The following is a 23,363-nucleotide window of genomic DNA, read 5'->3' on the forward strand; positions in this document are numbered from 1 at the left end:
GAGTCTTCGTTTAAATGGAGGGCTTACTTCCGAAAGAGTGGGAAATAAGATCAAGTAGATGGGGGGTGGGGTTTAGGGAACTTGCATGACAAGAAGGGAATTTCAACTTGTTAACCAGTTGGGAGCCATTGTAAATCCATGAGTAGGAAAGTGACACAAGAGGGACAATTTAGGAAGGTGAGTCTAGGACTGTATATGGGATAAAAAAAGAAAAAAAAACAACAGGGAGAAATGAAGTATGAGCAATGAGGAACTGGATCACAACTTCAGCACTAAAGATGGAGATGTGGATGTGAAATGAGAGAAATTCAGAAGACAGAGATGACTGGATTTGACACATTTAACATGGAGAGTTGAAAATCTGGCAGAGACTGATGATAAATCTTGTGGAAATGCAGCAGCTGGGCAATGGAGCCCTCTGGTAGGAGAGAGAAAATGATGTCCTGACTGGGTTGAAAACTTTTCCCTTCATCTGGATTGTTCCTGGAGAGTTTGGTGTTGATCTGAGTCAGTTATACTGTAGGCCTTAGAAAGGCAGGAAACACCATTATATCCAATATTTTAATTGTGGGGAAACTCCTCAGAGCCAGGAACTGTTGTAGGGGTAGAGACTCAGAGATGAGCAAGGTAAGATCCCTGCCCATGAGAAGCTGGGAGCCCATAAAGAAGATGAATGGTGTAGATTTCAGTGGCGAGAGAACTGGAGTAAAATAAGATGGTCGGTGACCCTGGGGGAGTTATGCAACTTTACTTCATTTTCTTTATCTGTTAAATGGGCATAAGCCCTTCCCTCCCTAACTCATTGAGTTGCTATGCTACAGTGACCAACTGTCCTGCTTTGCACAGGACTAAAAGGTTTCCCGGGTCACAAGACGTTCAGTGCCAAAACTGGGATAGTCCTTGACAAACCAGGACCTTGGTCACCTTACATAAGGCATGAACATTGTAACACATGTGGAAGTCCTTTAGAAAATACAAAGACCTACAAAAATAGGAGGTAGTGCAGCTTGCTAGGAATGCCTTCTAGATGTGCTGGAGCAGGATGGGAAAATTCAAATCTGAAAACAGATTGTTAAAATCCAGTCACAGAGGGCTTCCCTGGTGGCGCAGTGGTTGAGAGTCTGACTGCCGATGCAGGGGACACGGGTTCGTGCCCCGGTCCAGGAAGGTCCCACATGCCGTGGAGCGGCTGGGCCCGTGAGCCATGGCTGTTGAGCCTGTGCGTCCGGAGCCTGTGCTCTGCAACGGGAGAGACCACAACAGTGAGAGGCCTGCGTACTGCAAAAAAAAAAAATCCAGTCACAGAGGGTGGCTTTTCCAATGATATCTCTCATCAGTATATGTAATTTTACCTTTTTCTCTAAATTTCAAATAATAGGGTGCTTGGTATTTGATTAGTACTCCTGAGTTTTGCCTGAAAGGTATTTATGAAGATTTAGGTCAATTATAAAGCCTTGCCACTTTTTCCAAAAATGTACAGGGTAAATAAAGACAATATCTTCAATCAAAGGTGAAGATTTTTCCTGTTGCCTGGAAAACAATCCATTTTCCAGATAAACCAGAGTAAGATAAAAACTTTCAGTATCTGTGGTTTTTTAATTTGTTTTATGATGACTTTGAAGTCCTATTGCTATGGCCTTTGTGTTTAAGAAACTGTGAACTTGTCAGCAAAATCTACAGAAGTGGTGATAGAAAAAAGAAAAGAAGAAACTTAGAAATCTTGGGCAGTGACATCATAGTTATATTTAAAAGGAAGTTGTGATCTTAAGAATTAATGAATGAACAATCTCTATATTCTTTTGATGATAAAACCAAGATGTTACCATCAAGAGGGAGGTTGAAGCCCACAGCATTGTCTCTTATACCCAGCAGTGGTGACACAGTGTAGAAGCATAACATGGCAGCCTTGGATAACACGAAATATTTGGAGAGCTTCCTAATTAAGCCCACAGCCAAGATCACTATCTGTATTTTATCAAAGAGGAGATAACACTTCAGTAATTACCTGGAAAGAAAAGGAAGATGTTTTGAGTTCCATTACCACTGAGATCTCTCCAGAGAATCTTGTGGTGAATTCTGGCTTTTCCACTTACAATCACCCAGTTGTGATTGGCTTAGACATAGCAGATTCTATCTCCAAAACATCCAGCCCAGCTTCTGTTTGACAGGCCTTCTAAAACTATTCTGTCGATAAATTTGTATGGAGAATGTGTATTAGATTAGGTGCAGTGGGAGATGGCACAAAAAATATAGCCTGGATATTGTCCCAGGAGCTTGCTATCTAAGTGGAAAATGGATCTGTACCTGTGGGAAATTAAGTAATCTGAGGTTAAGTGCCAGATAATCTGTACAGGCAAATAAGTGCTGTAGTAGTTCAGGGAGTGGGGGGCACGGAAGGCTTGCAAGATGGGTAGGATCCGAAAAGAGGAGCTCTAGATAGTCCCTTGGCCAGGGAGAAGCCACGTGCTTGCCTTTCCCCCCTCTTAAAGCAAGGGAGGGACAGCTCAGATCTCTCTCTCTTTCTCAGGTGCAGCCCTAGCTGTGAATCAGGACTTTAATTCAGATTGTCACAGGCTGGGAATGACATCCCTCACTTGGTAACTTATGAACCAGTATCATGATTTTGGCATCCCTGTAACCTTGTTCTGTAATTTACTTAACATTTCTTTTAAAATGGATAAGTTGACACATCTTTTTCTTTATCTCTTGATGTAGTTTTGGGTACCCACTAGAAACCCCAGAGTTAATATGAAGATTATTTTAAAGTGATGACATTTGAGATTCAACAGATGCAGAAAGAAACCTTCTTGGAGCTTCCCTTATCTGACTAAAAGCAACTTCTGGCACATAAATCTGCCATAAAAACCATCTTTGGGGTGGATCCACTCCCAAAACGGAGAATACAAATAAAACCTACCCCAAATCTCTTCTCTGCGTGAGTTTTATGGCCCTAAAGGAGACAGACCGCTCATACCTATAAAGACAAACATTGTCAGAAACTTTCTTCCTTTTTATCGAGATATAACGGTGCTTAACATTATATTGCTTTCAAGTGTATAACATAATGATTATATGTATGTATGTGTATATATATATATACACATACATATATTGCAAGATGATTTCCACAATAAGTCTAGTTAACATCCATCACCATATATAGTTAAAATTTTTTTCTTGTGATGAGAATTTTCAATACCTACTCTCTTAGCAGCTTTAAAATATACAATACAGTGTTGTTAACTGTAGTCCCCATGCTATACATCACATCCCCATGACATTTTATAGCTGGAAGTTTGTACTCTTTAATCCTCTTCCCCCATGTTCACCACCCCCACCTCCACCCCCCTGCCTCTGACAACCACCAATCTGTTCTCTGTATGAATGAGCTCATTTTTTGTTTCTTTTGTTTTTGTCTTTTGTTTTGATTTTAGATTCCATATGTAAATGAGATCATACGATATTTGTCTTTGTCTGACATATTTTACTTAGCATAATGCCCTCTGGGTCCAGCCATATTGTCACAAACGGCAAAAGTTATGGCTGAATAATATTTCATTATATATATCATGTGTGGTGTATATGTATATATATCACATTTTCTTTATCCATTCATCCATTGATGAACACTTAGGTTGCTTCCATATCTTAGCTATTGTAAGTAATGCTGCAGTAAACATGGGAGTGTATATATCTTTACGGGTTAGTGTTTTTGTTTTCTTTAGATAAATACCCAGAAATGGAATTCCTGGATCATATGGTGGTACTATTTTTAAGCCCATACAAACTTTCTTATATCTTGTTTGTTTTCCTAAAAACCCATTTCTTTCCTAAAGAAACCTGTCTGCTCTTCCCATAGGAGCCTTTTCTTTCTGCTTCCTATCCCCTACTAAGTTAGGTAAAAATCTCCAAATTTTATCCACCTCTTTGAGTTATTCATCACTGAGCACTTCTGTGTGTATACATGTTGCATGTGTAAATTAACTTTTTTCTCCTTTTTTTTTTTTTGGATTTCCATGTTTCTGAATTCTATTTTATTTTATTTTTTTTAAACATCTTTATTGGAGTATAATTGCTTTACAGTGGTGTGTTAGTTTCTGCTTTATAACAAAGTGATTCAGTTATATATATACATATGTCCCCATATCTCTTCTCTCTTGCATCTCCCTCCCTATCCCACCCCTCTAGGTGGTCACAAAGCACCGAGCTGATCTCCCTGTGCTATGTGGCTGCTTCCCACTAGCTACCTATTTGACGTTTGTTAGTGCATATATGTCCATGCCACTCTCTCACTTTGTCCCAGCTTACCCTTCCCCCTCCCCGTATCCTCAAGTCCATTCTCTAGTAGGTCTGTGTCTTTATTCCCATCTTGCCCCTATGTTCTTCATGACCATATTTTTTTTTTAGATTCCATATATATATGTTAGCATACAGGATTTGTTTTTCTCTTTCTGACTTACTTCACTCTGTATGACAGATTCTAGGTCCATCCACCTCAGAACAAATAACTCAATTTCATTTCTTTTTATGGTTGAGTAATATTCCATTGTATATATGTGCCACAACTTCTTTATCCATTCATCTGTTGATGGACACTTGGGTTGCTTCCATGTCCTGCCTATTGTAAACAGAGCTGCAATGAACATTTTGGTACATGACTCTTTTTGAATTATGGTTTTCTCAGGGTATATGCCCAGTAGTGGGATTGCTAGATCATATGGTAGTTCTATTTTTAGTTTTTTAAGGAACCTCCATACTGTTCTCCATAGTGGCTGTATCAATTTACATTCCCACCAACAGTGCAAGAGGCTTCCCTTTTCTCCACACCCTCTCCAGCATTTATTGTTTGTATATTTTTTGATGATGGTCATTCTGACCGGTGTGAGACGATACCTCATTGTAGTTTTGATTTGCATTTCTCTAATGATTAATGATGTTGAGCATTCTTTCATGTGTTTGTTGGCAATCTGTATATATTCTTTGGAGAAATGTCTGTTTAGGTCTTCTGCCCATTTTTGGGTTGGGTTGTTTGTTTTTTTGATATTGAATTGCATGAACTGCTTGTAAATTTTGGAGATTAATCCTTTGTCAGTTGCATCATTTGCAAATATTTTCTCCCATTCTGAGGGTTGTCTCTTCATCTTGTTTATGTTTTCCTTTGCTGTGCAAAGGCTTTTAAGTTTCATTAAGTCCCATTTGTTTATTTTTGTTTTGATTTCCATTTCTCTAGGAGGTGGATCAAAAAGGATCTTGCTGTGATTTATGTCATAGAGTGTTCTGCCTATGCTTTCCTCTCAGAGTTCGATAGTTTCTGGCCTTACATTTAGGTTTTTATTCCATTTTGAGTTTATTTTTGTGTATGATGTTAGGGAGTATTCTAATTTCCTTCTTTTACATGTAGCTGTCCAGTTTTCCCAGCACCACTTATTCAAGAGGCTGTCTTTTCTCCATTGTATATTCTTGCATCCTTTATCAAAGATGAGGTGACCATATGTGTGTGGGTTTATCTCTGGGCTTTCTATCCTGTTCCATTGATCTGTATTTCTGTTTTTGTGCCAGTACCATACTGTCTTGATTACTGTAGCTTTATAGCATAGTCTGAAGTCAGGTAGCCTGATTCCTCCAGCTCTGTTTTTCTTTCTCAAGCTATTTGGGGTCTTTTGTGTTTCCATACAAATTGTGAAATTTTTTGTTCTAGTTCTGTGATTTTTTTCTCCTATTAGTCTGTCTTTTATCAGTTTAATTCACAGGCCTCTAGAATAAGAAACTAAGAGGGTAGAGGAAAAGTTGTTTCTCCTCCCCAACATAGTAATTTTCCTCCCTGATAGTTACTTTTTTCTTTTTTTTCCCTAAATGCGAATTGAAGTATGTAACAATTAAAATAAAACACATGATACTTTGGCAAACAGTGTGCTGGAAAGTCATCATATGGGGGAAAAGGATAATAAATACCCCTCTAGCTATAGAGTGTTTGGTAGCATAATCTCAATGACGTTCACAACAGTCTAGGGCAAATTCCCTAGTCAGGGAGGCAGGGATCACATGTAGTAATATGTATATATTCACTGTCCCCTCCCCCCCCGCCCCCGCTCCTTGGCCTTCTGAGAAGAGGTCTCTTAGCTTGCCCAGTGCCTGACCCTTCTTGTGATGTTTGTGGTTATAGGTAAGGCAGAGAACTGAAGAAGTAAGCCAGTCTGGGTTCTTATACTAGATACTGTGTATGGGGTGGGAAGAGAGAAGTGTAAGAGGAAGGGAGGGAGGGAGGGAGGGAGGGAGGGAGGGAGGGAGGGAGAGAGAGAAGAACAGAGGGAAGGAAGGAGGAGGGGGAATGAGAGAAGTGGAGAGGAGAGTTGGGGGTAGGAGAAAGGCAGAGATAGAGGTGAGTTTTGAGAGAGTTGGGATTTTGGAGGGAGAAAGATGAGATTGAGGGCAGTTGCTCTTTTGTGAGAGATTGCGAAAGAACTTTGTAAGTTTTATAAATATATGAATGTAATTCTTTGTTATCTCTTAATGAGACTTCAGTAAAGAATGAAGTTGCCTTCCAGTATATTTATGCTGTTAGACTGATACTTTTTAAAAACCTGATATCATGTTCAGACTGACCATGAGGCAACTTAACTTGAATTGATAAAGGAGATGTGGTGTATATGTATACAGTGGAATATTATTCAGCCATAAAAAGGCTGGAAATCTTGCCATTTGCGACAACATGGATGGACTTCAAGGGCATTATGCTAAGTGAAATAAGTCAATCAGAAAAAAGTAAGTACCTGATGATCTCACTTATATGTGGAATTACACACACACACACACACACACACACACACACACAACTGAGCTCATGGATATAAAGAAAAGATTGGTGGTTGCCTAGTGTGGAGAATGGGCAAAATGGGTGAAGGGGGTCAAAGGTACAAATTTCCAGTTATAACATGAATAAGTCATGGGATGTAATGTACATCATCTTGACTATAGTTAGTAATACTGTATTGCATATTTGAAAGTAGCTAGCAGAGTGGATCTTGAAAGTTCTCATCAAGAGAAAAAAAAATTTGTATGGCGATAGATGTTAACTGGACTTACTGTTGTGATCATTTTGCAATATATACAAATATAGAATCACTACATTGAACAACTGAAATGAATATAACCTTATGTCAGTTATACCTCAATTTTAAAGAAGCAAAAGCAAAAAGAAGAAACAGACAAAGCTGCGTTCTAGTTCTGACTGCATCATTTATTAGCTGTCTGACTTGAGGAAGTTACTGAAATTCTCTGAGCTCAGTTTCCTCCTCTGTAAAATGGGGCTAATGATAGCACCTCTTGGGGTGTTAGGGGAATTAAATGAAGGGAGTCATGTAAAGGTGCTTATCACAGCAGCTGTCACATAATAAGCGCTCAATAAATACAGTTAAGCGTGGGTGCACCGTCCTCCCCTCCCCCACTACCCCATTGGTCTATTATTGTTGTTGTTGCTGCTGTTAACTTTGTCCCTCCCTCCTCTTCCCACCACTCCCATCTGACTTGGGCTTCCTAAACGATGAGAATCTGCTCCTTCTTCATCAGACTGGTAACTTAAAGGGCAGGCAGTCCACCCTGCTCGAGGGCAGAGTCTGCTTTGTGTGGCCTCGGTGCTCTCCCTCACCACCCAGGGCTAGCCTCTGGCACAGCAGGACCTCCCATCAGCCTGCCTTTGCAGGAAATCATTGGTCCCCCAGACTGGCCAGGGGTTAATGTCCCTTCCTGATCAGCCCTGGTATCGTCATATTACCACGATCCAACGCCTGCCAGCAGATACCCTGGCTCCCGGCAGACTCCTGTCCGTCACTGCTCAGAGCCCTGCCTTGCCCCTGACCCCAGCAGGCAGCCAGAGCAGGGCCAGAAGTGCCCTTTTGGCCTCTGAGTACTGTTTTGCTGTTATCAGAGAGTAGACATTAGGAGTAATTTGGAGTGTTTTGGCCTCCTGTCCGTACCCAGGACACGCAGTGAACTTCTTTCCCCTGAGTGCCAACGCTGCTCTAAGATGCCAGGAGAGGCTCAGAGGAAGACCTCTCTAACCTGTTCCCACAGCCCTAAAATCCTTAGAGATGAGCAAGCAGGCCTTTGCCTTTAGGGGCCCAATTGCTTTGGGACACCGTGTTGGAAATTTTCTAAGTACTCCACCTGTGCCTGGGACCCTTCTGGCAGGGTAGCAGAGCCAGATGGGGATTCACATGGGCCCAGTCCGGGTTCCTCTGTTTCGGGGCACTGTCTGACCCTCTATTTGCTGAGCACCACATGTGGGGTCAATCAGATGTCCTTGCTTCTAGGAAGGTGGCCTGGAAGCTGATTGCTCCCACCACTGGCACAGTATTTGTTTTCATAGGATCTTGTGAGATCCTGCATCCAGAATGATGCTGACATCCTGGTTTTGAATGACTCACATCAGGTATATGACAGATCTGGGCTACCAACAGTCCACGGCAGACCTGTGGGCTTAGCCACACATGTAGGCCATGTACACATTCTCTACTATCCATGTTCCCACTGCAGTGCCCCCTCGGGTCCATAGCCCCTGAAGGTGGCAGCCCCAAACCTGACACCCAAGTTGGTCACTCCATCCCTTCCACAGGCTTCCCATTAAGTATTGGGATAGCCACACCTATCTCCTCCGCCTCCTCCCATGTCTTCTTTTGCTTCAGATGGATGTGGCAAAGTCATGCCCTTCCAGGTCATTCTCAAGCGACGCCAGACAAGAGATGGAACACTTTTGTTTGCATTTCTTAAGAATAAGCTATGTCACAGGGAATGAGTGAGAGAATGTAGGTGCTGGGACATCAGATGGAGAATTAAACCAGAAACTGAGGCGTTGGAGCCAAATGTGGACCATTTTAGTAATATATATTCCAAATCTTTCCATTTTTGTATGTATGATAGATTGCTTAGGTATTGTAACTATTAGATTATGTATTTTAAACTATGACTAAAACTTTTATGAATATGTTTTCATTAGCTATTATAACTTAGGGTTCCCCTAGACATTGGTCCTTCAAATATCATCTTTATTATTCTTGCTATGTTTGTAAACCCCTGTGTTATTGTGAGTGTAAGTCTTTTAATTTTGCTTCCTGAATGCTAATTCCTATCTTTAAAATACCAAAGTTGATTATGAAAAGTAATAATAAAAAAAGATACACGTTTATGTAATTGAAAACATGGGTTGAGTAATACTATATTCAAAGTGGCTTTAAATCAAATCCCTGTTTAGGACTTAGCTTTGACCTAAGCAATAATATCTACAGATTCTTAGGTTTGGTGCACATTGCCTCTAGATCGTAACTTTGATGCATGTTTTGTAATGCATTAAAAATAAGTATATCATTTAAACTTTAAAGAGTGTAGTTATCTGACATCTGAAATCATCTTGAGTGGCATTACGGGTATATATACCATACCTAGAAAACACTGTTTCAGTTGTCCCTGTGGATGATTCTGCTCTTCAGAGAGACGATATCTGTCCTTTTTTCAAGTTTGTGCACATAGGAGAATGTGCTAGTGATGGTCGGGGCGGGAAGGACCAAGAGCTTAAGAAACTTGAGCTGTATTTCTAGCTCTGGCACAAAATGTCTTTGTGACGTTGGCAAAGTCCCTTCCCCTCTCTGGGCCTCAGTTTCTTCATCTGCTTAGTGAAGAGGGGATAGGGCCCTCCAAGCCCTTCCATCTGTGACCCTCTAGATTGCTTGATTCCTCTGCAGTTAAGTCAAGTGTGTTTAAGTAAGCAAGCCACCTCCTGCTTGCCTCATTCGGCCTCTTATCTTAATAAGTAATGAGTGTGCCAAGGGCTGACAATGACATATTTTGAAAATAGTTATAATGCATGGCTGGCAGAGGACCTGTTGGGCATTGACAAATTACACAAACAGAGATGATGAGAAGTGCATCAAATATTAATGGCCCAGGGCCCAGACGGTAATGGAGAACTTACCTGTATCTTACATAGGCCTACTCATGTTCGGCTGAAGGGAACATTTCTTTTCAGCCTCTTCAGGCAAGTGTAGGGCTGGCTCTCAGGAAAATGGAGAAGAAGCCAAAGTTGGTTTTTCAGACCCTTAACTGTGGTTTAATATATTCCTAGAGGCTACTTGAGAGTCAAACTCTTTTAAGTATACCCTGTTATTCCCTATGTAAATGTCATAAATTGGATTTCTGTTCCTGGATGCTGAGTCCTATTTTAAAAGTACAAAATTAACTAGGAAAAGTATTGAAAACGAATAATAAGATTACAAGATTACATACTTAAAAACATGTACTGAGAACGTATCCCTAATATTTTAATCTAAAAGCAAGAATGCTTTGTTCGTATTGGGGGGTTATTCAACATAGGCATCTTCTTAAACATTAGTACGATAAAATTTAAACCTTTTTTCCAGTAATTATTTAAACTGGTCTTTTCACTCCAAGTGCCTTTGAACTGAGTTTAAATTCAAAGTCATGGTGTCCAAAATATTCACAAAATATTTGATTTGAAGGGGCTGGAATTCTCCATGGTAGATTTTTCATCAGTATCTCTTGCTCTTCTCCATCAGTAAGATCTTGATAGGTCTTTACTATGAGCAAATAACCATATTCTAGCCCAGGTAGGATTATCAGGTTTGCAAATAAAAATACAGAATTCCCAGTTAATGCTGAATCTCAGATGAACAAAGAATATGTTTTAGTATGCATGTTCCAAGCAATATTTGAGACATACTAAAAATCATTTGTCATTTGTCTGACATAAAAATTTAACTGGGCATTCTGTATTTTATCTGGCTACCCTAAACCCAAGGGTTGGCAAACTTCTTCTATAAAGGGCCAGTTAGTAAATATTTTAGGCTTTGTGGGCCTATCAAACTACTTAACTCTCACAGCCACAGAAAATAATTGTGTAAATGAATGGGCATGGCTGTGTTTAAATAAAATTGTATTTATGGACACTAAAATTTAAATTTCGTCAAATTTTCATGTGTCATGAAATATTATTATCCTTTTGATTTTTTCTCAATCGTTTAAAAATGTAAAAGCCACTGTGGCCTTGCAGGCTGTACAAAAACTCTCAGCAGGCCAGAGTTGGCCTACGAGCCTAATTTACCACCCCCTGTAAAACCCTTAAAGATGCAGCTACTGTCTTAGTTTGGGCTGCTATAACAAAGTACCATAGACTGGGTGGCTTATTAACAGCAGATATTTATCTCTTACTATTCTGGAGGCTGGAAACCTAAGATCACAAATGCCAACTTGTTCAGGTTCTGAAAGAGCTCTCTTCCCAGTTTGCAGTTGCTCATCTTCTTGCTGTGTCCTCACATGATGGAAAGAGGGCGGCTAACTAGCTCTTTGGCCTCTTCTTATAAAGAGACAAATCACATTCATGAGGGCTCCAGTCTCATGACCTAATTATCTCCCAAAGGCCCCACCTCCAAATACCATCACATTGGGATTAAGGTTTCAAAATAATATTGGGGGCACACAAATATTTGGTCCATTGCAGCCACCATCTAAGTTTTTCGAGTCATCACTGACTTCATGGTTAAGGTTGCTCAAAATGGATTGAAGACCTAAATGCAAGACCTGAAACTATGCTAAAAGAGCACATAGGCAAAACACTCTTTGACATAAATAGTAGCAGTTTGTTTTTGGATCTGTCTCCTAAGACAAAAGAAATAAAAGCAAAAATAAGCAAATGGGACCTAACGAAACATAAAAAAGCATTTGCACAGAAAAGGAAATCATTGACAAAATTAAAAGACAACCTACTGAATGGGAGAAAATATTTGCAAGTGAAATGACTGAAAAGGGTTAATGTCCAAAACATATAAACAGCTCATACAACTCAATATATATATATAAAAAAACAATTATAAATGGGCCGGAGACCTGAATAGACATTTATCTAAAGAAGACATACAGATGGCTAATGGGTACATGAAAAGATGCTCAGCACCACTAATTATTATAGAATTGCAAATCAAAACAATGAGATATCACCTCACACCTGTCAGAATGGCTATCATCAAAAAGTCTACAAATAAGAAATGTTGGCAAGGATGTGGAGAAAGGGGAACCTTTGTACACTGTTGGTGGCTATGTAAAGGTGCAGCCTTTATGGAAAATAGTATGGAGTTTCCTCAAAAAAACTAAAAATAAAACTACAATATGATTCAGCAATTCCACTCTTGGGTGTATATCCAGAAAAAAAAGAAAACACTATTTTGAAAAGATATATGCACCCTATTATTCATAGCAGCATTATTTACAATAGCCAAGCTATGGAAGCAACTCAAGTGTCCATTAACAGACAAATGGATAAGATGTGAGATGTGAGATCTATATCTATATCTGTCTATCTATCATTTATCTATCTATCTATAATGGAATATTGCTCAACTGTAAAAAAGAATGAAGTTCTGCCATTTTCAGCAATGTGGATGGACCTAGAGAATATTATGCTCAGTGAAATAAGTCACACAGAGAAAGACAAATACTATGTGATTTTAATTATATATGAAATCTAAAAAATAAAACAAATGGATGTATACAGCAAAACAGACACAGGGTCACAGATATAGAAAGCAAACTAGTGGTTACCAGTGGGGAGAAAGAAGGGGCAAGGGGCGAGATAGGGGGTATAAGACTAAGAGATACAAACTACTGTGTATAAAATAGATAAGCAACAAGGATAAGCACAGTACAGGGAAATATAGCCATTATTTTGTGATAACTTTTAATGGAATATAATCTATAAAAATACTGAATCACAATGCTGTACACCTGAAACTAATATAATATTTAATTTAATTATACCTCAGTTAAAAAAAAAAACAAAATGAGAACAAAACAGTACTTAAATGGAGAAATAGAAAATCTGAACAGACCATTTACTAGTAAAGGGATTGAATCAGTAATCAAAAATCCCTCAACAAAGAAAAATCCTGGACCAGATGGCTTTACTGGTAAATTCTACCAGACATTTAAAGAAGAACTAATACCAATTCTCCTCAAACTCTACTAAAAAATAGAAGAGGAGGGAACATTTCCAAACTCATATTTAAGGCCAGCATTACCCTGACACCTAAGTCAGACAAAGACACTACAAAAAAAAAAGAAAAAGAAAAGAAAAGAAAATTATTGCCAATATCACTGATGAACATAGACACACACATACACAAAATTGCTCAACAAAATATTAGCAAATCAAATTCAACAGTACCTTAAAAAGATTATACACCATGAAGTGGGATTTATTTCAGGGATACAGGGATGACTCAACTTCCACAAATGAATAAATGTGATGTACAACATTAACAAAATGAAGGATAAAAATCATCACAATGGATTTTTAAAAAGCATTTGACAAAATTCATCATCCATTCATGATAAAAACTCTCAACAAACTGAGTATAGAGGAAATGTACCTCGATATAATAAAGGCCATATAAGACAAGCCACAGTTAATTTCATATTCAATGGTAAAAAGCTGAAAAATTTTTCTCTAAGATCAGAAACTAGACTAAAATGCCCACTCTTGCCACTTTTATTCACCATAGTACTGAGAGTTCTAACCAGGGCAGTTAGGCAAGGAAAAGAAATAAAATGCATCCACATTGGAAAAGAAGAAGTAGAAGTATCTCTATTTGCAGAGACATGATATTATTTGTAGAAAACCCTAAAGACTCCACCAAAAAACTGTTGGAACTAATAAAAAATTTCTGTAAAGTTTTAGGATACGAACTCAATGTACAAAATTCTTGCATTTCTATACACTAACAAAAAACTAACAGAATGAGAAATTAAGGAAATAATCTCAGTTGTAATTGCATCAAAAAGAATAAAATAATTAGAAATAAATTTAAACAAGGAGGAGGAAGATCTGTAGAATGAAAATTAAAATATGTTGATGAAAGAAATTGGAGAAAGCACAAATAAATTTTTTTGTTAGATTTAGAAAAATAGATTTTCCATGTTCATGGATTGGAAGAATTAATACTGTTAAAATGTCCCTACTACCCAAAGTGATCTACAGATTTAATGAAATTTCTATCAAAATTCCAGTGGCATTTTTTTACATAAATAGAGAAAACAATCCTAAAATTTGTATTTTGTAAACACAAAAGACCCTAAAAAGCCAAAGCAATATTGAGAAAGAAGAATAAAGCTGGAAGCGTCACACGTCCTGATTTCAAACTATACTACAAAGCTATAGTGATCAAAACAGTATGGTTTTGGCATAAAAACAGACACTTGGATCAATAAAATAGGATAGAGAGCGCCCCCCCCTAAAAAACCCCATACATATATGATCAACTAATTATGACAAAGAAGCCGATAAATGGTGTTGGGAAAACTGGATAACTATATGCAAAATAATGAAACTATACTCCTATCTTATACCATACACAAAAATCAATTTACACTGGATTAAATACTTAAATTTAAAATCTGAAATTGTAAAACTTATAGAAGAAAATGTAAGGGGTAACCTCCTTGACATCTGTCTTGGCAATGATATTTTTGTTTTGACACCAAAAGCAGACAAAAATAATTAAGTGGGACTATATCAAATTAAAAAGCTTCTGCACTTCAAGAAAATGAAAAGGCAACCTACATAATGGGAGAAAATATTTGTAAATCGTATGTCTGATAAGGGGTTAACATTCAAAATATATAAAGAACTGACACAATAGTAAAGAAAAACAATCTGATTAAAAAATGGGAAGAGGAACTGAATAAACATATTCCCAAAGAAGACAAACAAATGGCCAACAGGTACACGAAAAGGTGATCAATGTCACCAATCATCAGGAAAATGCAAATCAATACCACAATGAGATATCATCTCACACCTGTTAGAATATGGCTGTCCCCCAAAAGACAATAGAACAAGTGTTGGGGAGGATGTGGAGAAAAGGGAACTCTTGTGCACTGTTGGTGGGAATGTAAAGTGGTGCAGCCACTGTGGAGAACAGTGTGGAGGTTCCTCAAAAAATTAAAAATAGGACTACCGTATGATCCAGCAATCCCACTTCTGGGTATATGTCCAAAGGAAATGAAAACAGGATATTGAAGAGATTATTTGCACTCCCATGTTCATTGCAGCATTATTCACAGTAGCCAAGATATGAAAACAACCGAAATGTCTTTCAGCAGATGAATGGATAAACAAGATGTGGTGTGTGTGTGTGCATATGTGTGCGTGCGTGTGTGTGTGTGTGTGTATATATATATATACACACACACACGCACGCACACACACACAGATATACAATGGAGTATCATTTAACCATAAGAAAGAAGGAAATACTGCCATTTGTGACAACGTGGAGGGACCTTGAGGGCATTATGCTAAATGAATAAGCCAGACAAAGACAAATACTGCATGGTAACACTTATATGTGGAATCTAAATAAAAAGCCAGACCCATAGAAACAGAGAGTAGAAAGTGGTTCCCAGGGTCTGGGAGTGGAGGGAAAAGGGAGAGATTGGTAAAAGGGAACAGACTTCCAGCTATAAGGTGAATAAAGTCTATACTTAACATTATCTACATATCTAATATATAATGTGGTGCCTTTAGTTGATAACACTGTATTGTGTGATTGAAATAAGCTAAGAGAGTAGAACTTAAATGTTCTCAACCAACAAAAAAATTGTTAAATATGTGAGGTGATGGATGTGTTAATTAACTAGATGGTGGGACTCCTTTCACAATGTGTATGTATATCAAATCTCCATGATGTATGCTTTAAATATCTTATAATTTTATTTGTCAGTTATAGCTCAGTAAAGCTAAAAAAAGGAAATAAAAGAGTCACCTCAACGTTTTTTTTAAAAGTTAGGGAATCCTTCAATGAGGAAGTCACTGTTGAGTTGAAATCTGAAAGAGAAGTAGTTGTGAACTGAAGGGTGGAAGGAAAGGGAAGGAGCATTTCAGATAGACGGAGGTGATGGTCACAGGGCGGAGTTTGGTGGTTTGAGAATTAGGAGGCCATAAACTGGAGCATGGGGATGAGGGCTCAGTGAGGGATGGAGCTAGTGAGGTAGCCAGGAACCAGATGCCACAGTCTCTTTCTCTTTCTCTCATAGTATTTGCATTTCAAAAGCCTCTTTGATAAGTGTCCTTCGCCCTGGGTAAGCTGGGCTGCAGCAAGCCTGCCACGTGGTGGGTCACAACTCAAACTAATAAAATCCCCTGATGGCAGTCCATGACTGAGTTCTTGGTTGATGGTAGGGTGAAGGCAACAGGTGCCAAGGAATTGCATTAGCATTTCCCAGAGTTCCCTGAAATCTCAACCCTGACTGTTTGTTTTGTGCAGCACTCCCAGCAGAGTGGTTTTGGACTCACAGCTGAGATCGCCATCATCCTGAGAGGGAAAGAAAATAGAATATTGACGTGGGAATAAGGTATGTTAGCCCCAAAATAGCAAATGTGAAAACTGAAACTGATCTTACCTTCAGTAAATTACCTACTCTAGAAATTGAAAGTCTTGAAAAATTGTAGGTTGTGTGTGTCAGAACCAAAATCTTACTCTTGATGTTTCAGCCCAAGGGAGGTAGCATTTCAGGCAGTAGCTTGACCACATCACACTCTTCCCCCTCCTACGTGCACACATGTGCACACACACCTTATGATGCTCCACCCTTTACTGTTAGAGATTTATATTATGCCATGACCGAAGTAGATCATTCCATGAGTTCTCTGCTTTTCATTTCTATTTTGATAAAAAGTTTGCAGGGAGCAAATAGAATTTTGACTTACGTTTCATAATCTATGTAGCTGAATTCTTGTGAAATCGTGTTTCATGTCCTGTCACATCACATTTCCCTTATATTTACCCTGCTCTGGGCAGCGTGGACATTGGTCATGACGTGTGGCTGGAAAGTGGAGCTCTGGCACCTCAGCAGGGCAGGTGGGAAGGCGTTTAGGGGAAGGGGCTCTATTGGCTTGTACCCTCTAGGCAGCTGCCTCGTCCAGCAAGGCATGGAGCCAGGCTGGGCCAGGCGATGCAAGTGTGCTGAGATGTAAAATCCTTCTGTAGCTCGGATGACGTGCTAAAGAGGTGTGTGACATGATAGACACATGAAGGAGAAAGGGAGGTAGGGAAGGCGAGAGGTAGGAGGACACCTCCTTTCCATCTAGCCCCATCTTGGAGGTTCGGGGATGGGCCTCTTTCACAGGCACCCTCCACTGCCACCTTGCATTTCCTTCAGTTGAGCTGAGATATGCCTCCTGTAGCTTAAGAAATGGAAGCATAGGAGACCCTTTTATGCCCTTGGGAATTTGAGATAATTCATCCCAGAGCAGTTTTCCCCAGTAGGATGGGGAATGATGGAAGAAGTTCCCTCTGGAGGAATGCATCTGCGGAGCTCCTCCCGGAGAATTGCTGAAGCTTGTTGTCCCCAAACTCCTGTCCAGTTCCTGTGCCAGAGTGACACGTTCTAGCTCCGACCTTGGGAGACCGGGAGGACAGGGACAAGGGCTTGTGCTGTCCCTCTCTTCAGAATGTTCGTCATAGTCGTAGATTAGGTCGGAGCAACTTTTTTTGTTCCATTTGACCTTTACCAAAGCTGAGTGACTGGATGGTCACCTGACCTCAGCTGAGCCAATCAGCCTCCCTCAAAAATCTGAGTGGCAGGGAGAACACAGCTGGGTGATACTGCCCTTGGAACGATAAGGCCGTGTGGAGCTAGGATCACAAGGAGGAACATCTGAATAAAACTTGCAGAGGTTTGGAGAAGCAGAAAAACGGGTCTCAAAAAGGAAGAGCCTACAGGGAGAATGGAATGGGCTTGCAAAGAGAAGCAGAAATGAGAGGTCAAGTTGTTCCCAAAATAAGGAGGCAAAAAGAAGAGCTGGCTGGTAAGCTTCCACTTCCCATAAGGACCAGCTGTATTTCCACAGATAGGTTTCACAAAACTTTCCTGCATCCTGCTAATAAATTCCTTATTGCCAAAGCCAGCTTGAGTGAGTATCTGTTTCTAGAAATAAAGTGATCCTTCAGACTGGGTTGTAAAATTTGATGTCATAGGGGAAAGGATAACCCCACTGGTTTGTGTCCTAGAGTCATTGCCAGTCTTCAGCATATGGTTTAAGGAGGGAGGGGGATCTCTAGGTCCAAATTCTCTCCTCTTCTGGCATGCCGTCTTGCTGTAAATCACAGCATTAGAGAACCATTCCTTTGGGATTGGGATTTGTCTCTCAAGGAACTTGGCTCAGTGTTACTCAATAAACTAAAATGAGCCACTCAGGGATGATTAACTTGGAGGGTCTTTTTCTTGGGATAGGGTGGTGACAGGTGAGTAAGACAGGTGAGTGTATAGCCCTGCAAAAATGAGACTCCAGACGGCAAGCTCAGAGACATTCTGTATCACCCCACCCTCTTTAGCTAACATCAGCCTCACTTTTATTGAAATCATTCCAACAAAAGGATTCTTCATATATCTATAAAATCATAAACTCAGAGCATTTCCTCTGAAGGCCGTGGGGACTTATGACCTCCTTTTCAAGATGTCAGAGCAAGCACCAGCTCTCCTCAGTGAGCAGAGATTGCCAGGGTTACACTCTGTGATTCGTTTTTTTCCTGAGTAGTTTGGTTTATTTATCTGGTGAAAGGAAGATTGGAGGGGAAGAAGGTCTGTGGGTGCCCTTTCTAAGGCAGGGTGGCCCTCTCAAATGCCTTTGGGTGAGTAATATAAAGGAGCAGAGTGGGCCGGGTAGGAATGGGGGCAAACTGGGGGAGGTAAGAAGTGCTTAAAGAATTTCAAATTAGAAATTAAAAAAGAAAGAAGGAATGAAAGCGCAGACCAAGGAAACTACCTCAGAAGGGCTGAATTTGTCTTATGCGTTGTCTGTCAGTTTATGACCTTTGTCCTGTGATTTCTTCTGGTGCTGAAAGTTTAATGCTTCAAAGTTTGTCTTTGGGTGTGAGGAGAAGCTAAGATGAACCAGTGAGTGAAGACTGAAAATTCTTACTGAGAATGGGGAGTTATTTGGAATTCCTATTGGGAATTGATAGTAATGCCGATTGTGGGGGAGAAGCCTGGGTATAGAAGTCATTTTTCCCTCTCCCTTTCCGTTTTCCTTCCCATCCTGTGCTTCCATTCCTTTTCCTACCTGGTCCATGGGGCCTTCTGTGATTTTTCTTGGGCAGGGCCGACAATTTCTGTTCAGTGACCCCTGTTCTACATGGAGGCTTGGTGGAGGCCCAGAGAAATGGCATGTGAATAATGCCATGGCTTTGTGCCAAGTACAGTTGCACCTGTCATTGAGGATTTCCCATGGCCTGGACCACGTGTTCCTATGGCGCTCAGAGAAGCTCAGTAATGAGCTGATGTTCTTGGCGTGCAGGTGGGCTGAGATCATGCGTCCCAGATACTAGATCTGATGGCCTTGTTAGTGGTCCTTCTCATTTGCTCAATGTGGGGCATCTCTCCAAATAATGACCTGGGCCAGGCATCCTTCTAGAGCCTCCACGTGAGTTCCAGAGCCTGCCACAGCCCAGGCTGTGATGCCTAACTTAATAATCATTCTTGTTGCATTCTCCTTCTGAGTGTCACCAAAAATCTTCCCCTAGGATGATATTAGAGATTTGGATAAGGCTTTGGTTTTTCTTTTTTTTAGCGGTATGCGGGCCTCCCACTGCTGTGGCCTCTCCCGTTGCGGAGCACAGGCTCCGGACGCGCAGGCTCAGCGGCCATGGCTCACGGGCCTAGCCGCTCCGCGGCATGTGGGATCTTCCCAGACCGGGGCACGAACCCATGTCCCCTGCATCGGCAGGCGGACTCTCAAGCACTGCGCCACCAGGGAAGCCCTATTTTTTAAATAGTGGAAATGGCAAATACATTGAGAAATCTGGCACCAGCTGAGTTTAAAATTTTCACATAAATTGTGCCACAAGATGGTTTTACGTTACCATATCCTGTATTCTGTTTTGCCTCCTCTGCCTTTCTGTTGTCCAACAGGACAAGCCTAGGCCTAAGCCTATACAAACTAATTTCATTCTGACCCTGATTAAAATTTCCTTCCAGCAAACCTGAGAAACAGCTGTTTCTCAGTGAATGGCCCCCAGCACACCCCAGCCATCCTGTCATCCCCAGAGGCCATTCCTCAGAAGCCAGCTGTTGTGAGTGAGAAGATGAAAGGTGTCAGTCCCATTCGTAATGCTGGTTATTTAGGGGAGGCAACAAGATTCTTCGTTTTATCCTTTCAAGTCGCTATGTTTGGGGGAAGAGTCATCATTTCCGTTCCTGCTGGATGGGGAGAAAGGATCCATCAATCTCTTTAGTTAGAAGAGAACGTTCTTGTTCCTGATATGCAGGGTTGGTTTATTTTGGAATGCCAGCTTTTCTTTGTTCCCCTCTGTTTTTGTTGTCCTGGCATTACAGTCGTTGCCGTTTAACACGTTAAATGATGGAGGGAGCTGGAGTTTCAGGTATCAACCTGAGGTCCTGAAAGAGTTTCACTGAGCCTCCAAATTAAAGTTGACTAAGAAGAAGACAAGAAAATTCCTGGTGATCTAGTTATAGGAGAAACGGTGCTTTGGCTTATAAATGGGAATTTGGAGCCTTTCATTACCTTAGTTTCTGACCTGCCTTGCAGGGTATATTCTTTTAGTTCATGCAGGTGGGTGTAATTTAAGGAGAAGCCTCCAGACACTCTGTTTCATGCTATACTTTTTATCCATCTGTCATCATCCATTCTCCTCCTTCTTAATAATAACTAATATGTGTGGACTGAAGTACCATTTGTGAAACATCCATTATTTCATTTTGAGGAACTGGGGGCTAAGGGAGTTTGACTGACTTGGCCAGCATTCTCTGTCAGTAGATGGTAAAGACAGACCCAGATCCCACAGCACAGTGTTCTACATGGCATACAAGTCCAAATCGAAACACAATTTTAGGAGAAAAGTCTCAGGAATACATCATTTTTAAAACAGAAGTTTTAGGAACTGAAGATTTAAATAAATACATAGCATATATGTGATATATAGTGTATATATATATCGCCACGTGTGTGTGCATGTATATGTGTGTGTATATTCATATAGATGTATATAGTAAGGGAAGCATAATCCTGAACTAAGTAACTAATTTATACTAAAGTATAAATGACTGGGAATACTTTTCCTCCCAGAGAAGTTTCTTCAAGCACATCTGTTTAAAGATGACTAGAAGGGCAGTGTTTAGCCTGAGGGAAGGCATAGCAAATGCTATAATTTCATAATTAATATAATTATATTATTAATATAAAATAGTAATATACAGTCTATGTATATACATAGATATTATATATTCTCGGTAGTATGATGCAGTATCAGGTTATTGAGAAAGATCATTTGTCTTAGGCAAAAGATGTTACCTTTCCTAAATTACAGTCTTCAAATCACATGAAGGTTACATTTTTTGTTTTGTTTTCGAAGGTTACATTTTTTTTTAATGGAAATGCATTTCTTTTATTTATTTTATTTTACTTTTGGCTGTGTTGGGTCTTCGTTTCTGTGCAAGGGCTTTCTCTAGTTGTGGAAGCGGGGGCCACTCTTCATCGTGGTTTGTGGGCCTCTCACTATCACGGCATCTCTTGTTATGGAGCACAGGCTCCAGACGCGCAGGCTCAGTAGTTGTGGCTCATGGGCCTAGTTGCTCCGCGGCATGTGGGATCTTCCCAGACCAGGGCTCGAACCCGTGTCCCCTGCATTAGCAGGCAGATTCTCAACCACTGTGCCACCAGGGAAGCCTATGAAGGTTACATTTTAAGATGCACATCGGACAGCAAATTGTTCTTTGTTTTTATGTTATGATTAATTGGAACTATCGCATTCATTCATTTACTTAATAGTTGAGCACTTAAGCAGGCAATGTTCTAGGAACTGAAAGTATGAAGATCACTAAACCAAGCATTGCTTCCAAAGGAATATGACATGAAAGGGCCTAGGGAAATTTCTGAGTTAGTGGAATCCAAGATGGGACACACTTATTCTAGATCAAGTATGAAGCTGTCATAGGGAAGGGAACATCTGAGTGAGATTTGAAGCATGGATTCCACCAGGTGGAGGAGGAAGGGAAGGGTATTCAAGGCAGAGGAAATAACTTGTGGGAAGAGCCATCAATTATACTAATTCATGTTACACAAGGTTGTCAGAATAACTTGTTACACACTTAGCAAACGTACTGAGCATCTACAAGTGTACCTGGCACACTGTCAGGCACTGGGGGTACAAAAATCACTCATATAGAAGCCCTGCCATCTGGAGACTTAGAATCACAGAATGCTAGGACTTTGAGGGATCTCAGCAATGATTTATTCCAGTGCTTCTTCAGATTCTGTGTTGCTGAATTCTACGAGTTATGCTTCTAGGCTCCTAGCGAGGCAAGAAGATGTGAGTGTATTTGTCAGCTTAGGCCAAGTTGTGCTGCAGTAACAAATGACCCCCAAATCTTAATGGCTTACAACAGTAAAGGCATATTTTTCACTCATGTGACATGATCATCATGGATCAACTCTGGTTTTACTTCATATTTTCTTCATTCTAGAACCTGCTGAAGGAGAAGCTCTTATTTAGGACATGCTTGGCCCATTTCAGAGGGAAAAGAGAGGTGGACCATGGCTTTTATAGCTTTTGCTTGGCAATAGTACCTGTCACTTCTGCCTATACTCACTGGCCAAAAGCAAGTAATATGGCCAAGCCTGACATCAGTGCAACAAGGAAGGATATTCTTTCTCCAGGAACAGGGGAAATGTTTTGAGTAGTGATACAGTCTTCATCATGGAGTTTAGGAATTCTATATTCTGGCTTCAACTAGTGCAACTCCATGTCTAACTGTTTTATATATTGGACTCATATGCAACATTTTGCTTGAAGCTAGCAAAGAATAATACTAAATGTCCACTAAAACAGTTACCCACTTTCACAATGTAGTCACCACTCACTTTGCATCCACGTGTGGCTCTGTGACTAGTTCTCACCAACAGAATATATGTACAAATGATATGTACTGATTTCAGGCCATAACTTTTAAGAAACAGCTATACACTTTCTCCATAATACCTCTTCCCTTAGCACAGCAAGATGCAGACAATAGCAAAGCTAGGAAATGGCCCACACACAAGGGGGACAGTCTCTGAATCACAGTATGGAAGAAAGCTGCCAGCTGTCCCACCCTGGATTGTAGGGTGAGTGAGAAAGAAACTTCTATTTATTTTTAGCCATGTACATTTTAGGGTCTATTTGTTATAGCTGTTTAAACTCTAAAGATTGTGTATATAAGAACAAATTTGGTCTCATCTAATTCTCTCCTTGTTCCAAGAAGAAAGCAAAAGATGAGGGAGGGATGGCAACTTGCCCACATTTACA

At 40.2% G+C, this 23,363-nt stretch overlaps 1 long non-coding RNA gene across 1 annotated transcript in view; it reads left to right on the forward strand.

The window, feature by feature from the left end:
- LOC307178367 overlaps nt 1-23,363 on the forward strand; it is a 485,088-nt gene that overhangs the window by 337,180 nt on the left and 124,545 nt on the right. The window contains exon 4 of the long non-coding RNA XR_013825184.1: nt 16,326-16,413. This is a non-coding gene — a long non-coding RNA (uncharacterized lncRNA). The remainder of the gene's footprint in view (nt 1-16,325; nt 16,414-23,363) is intronic.

Source organism: Stenella coeruleoalba (genome assembly GCF_951394435.1).
Source record: "Stenella coeruleoalba genome assembly, chromosome: 20".
Classification (NCBI taxonomy): domain Eukaryota; kingdom Metazoa; phylum Chordata; class Mammalia; order Artiodactyla; family Delphinidae; genus Stenella; species Stenella coeruleoalba.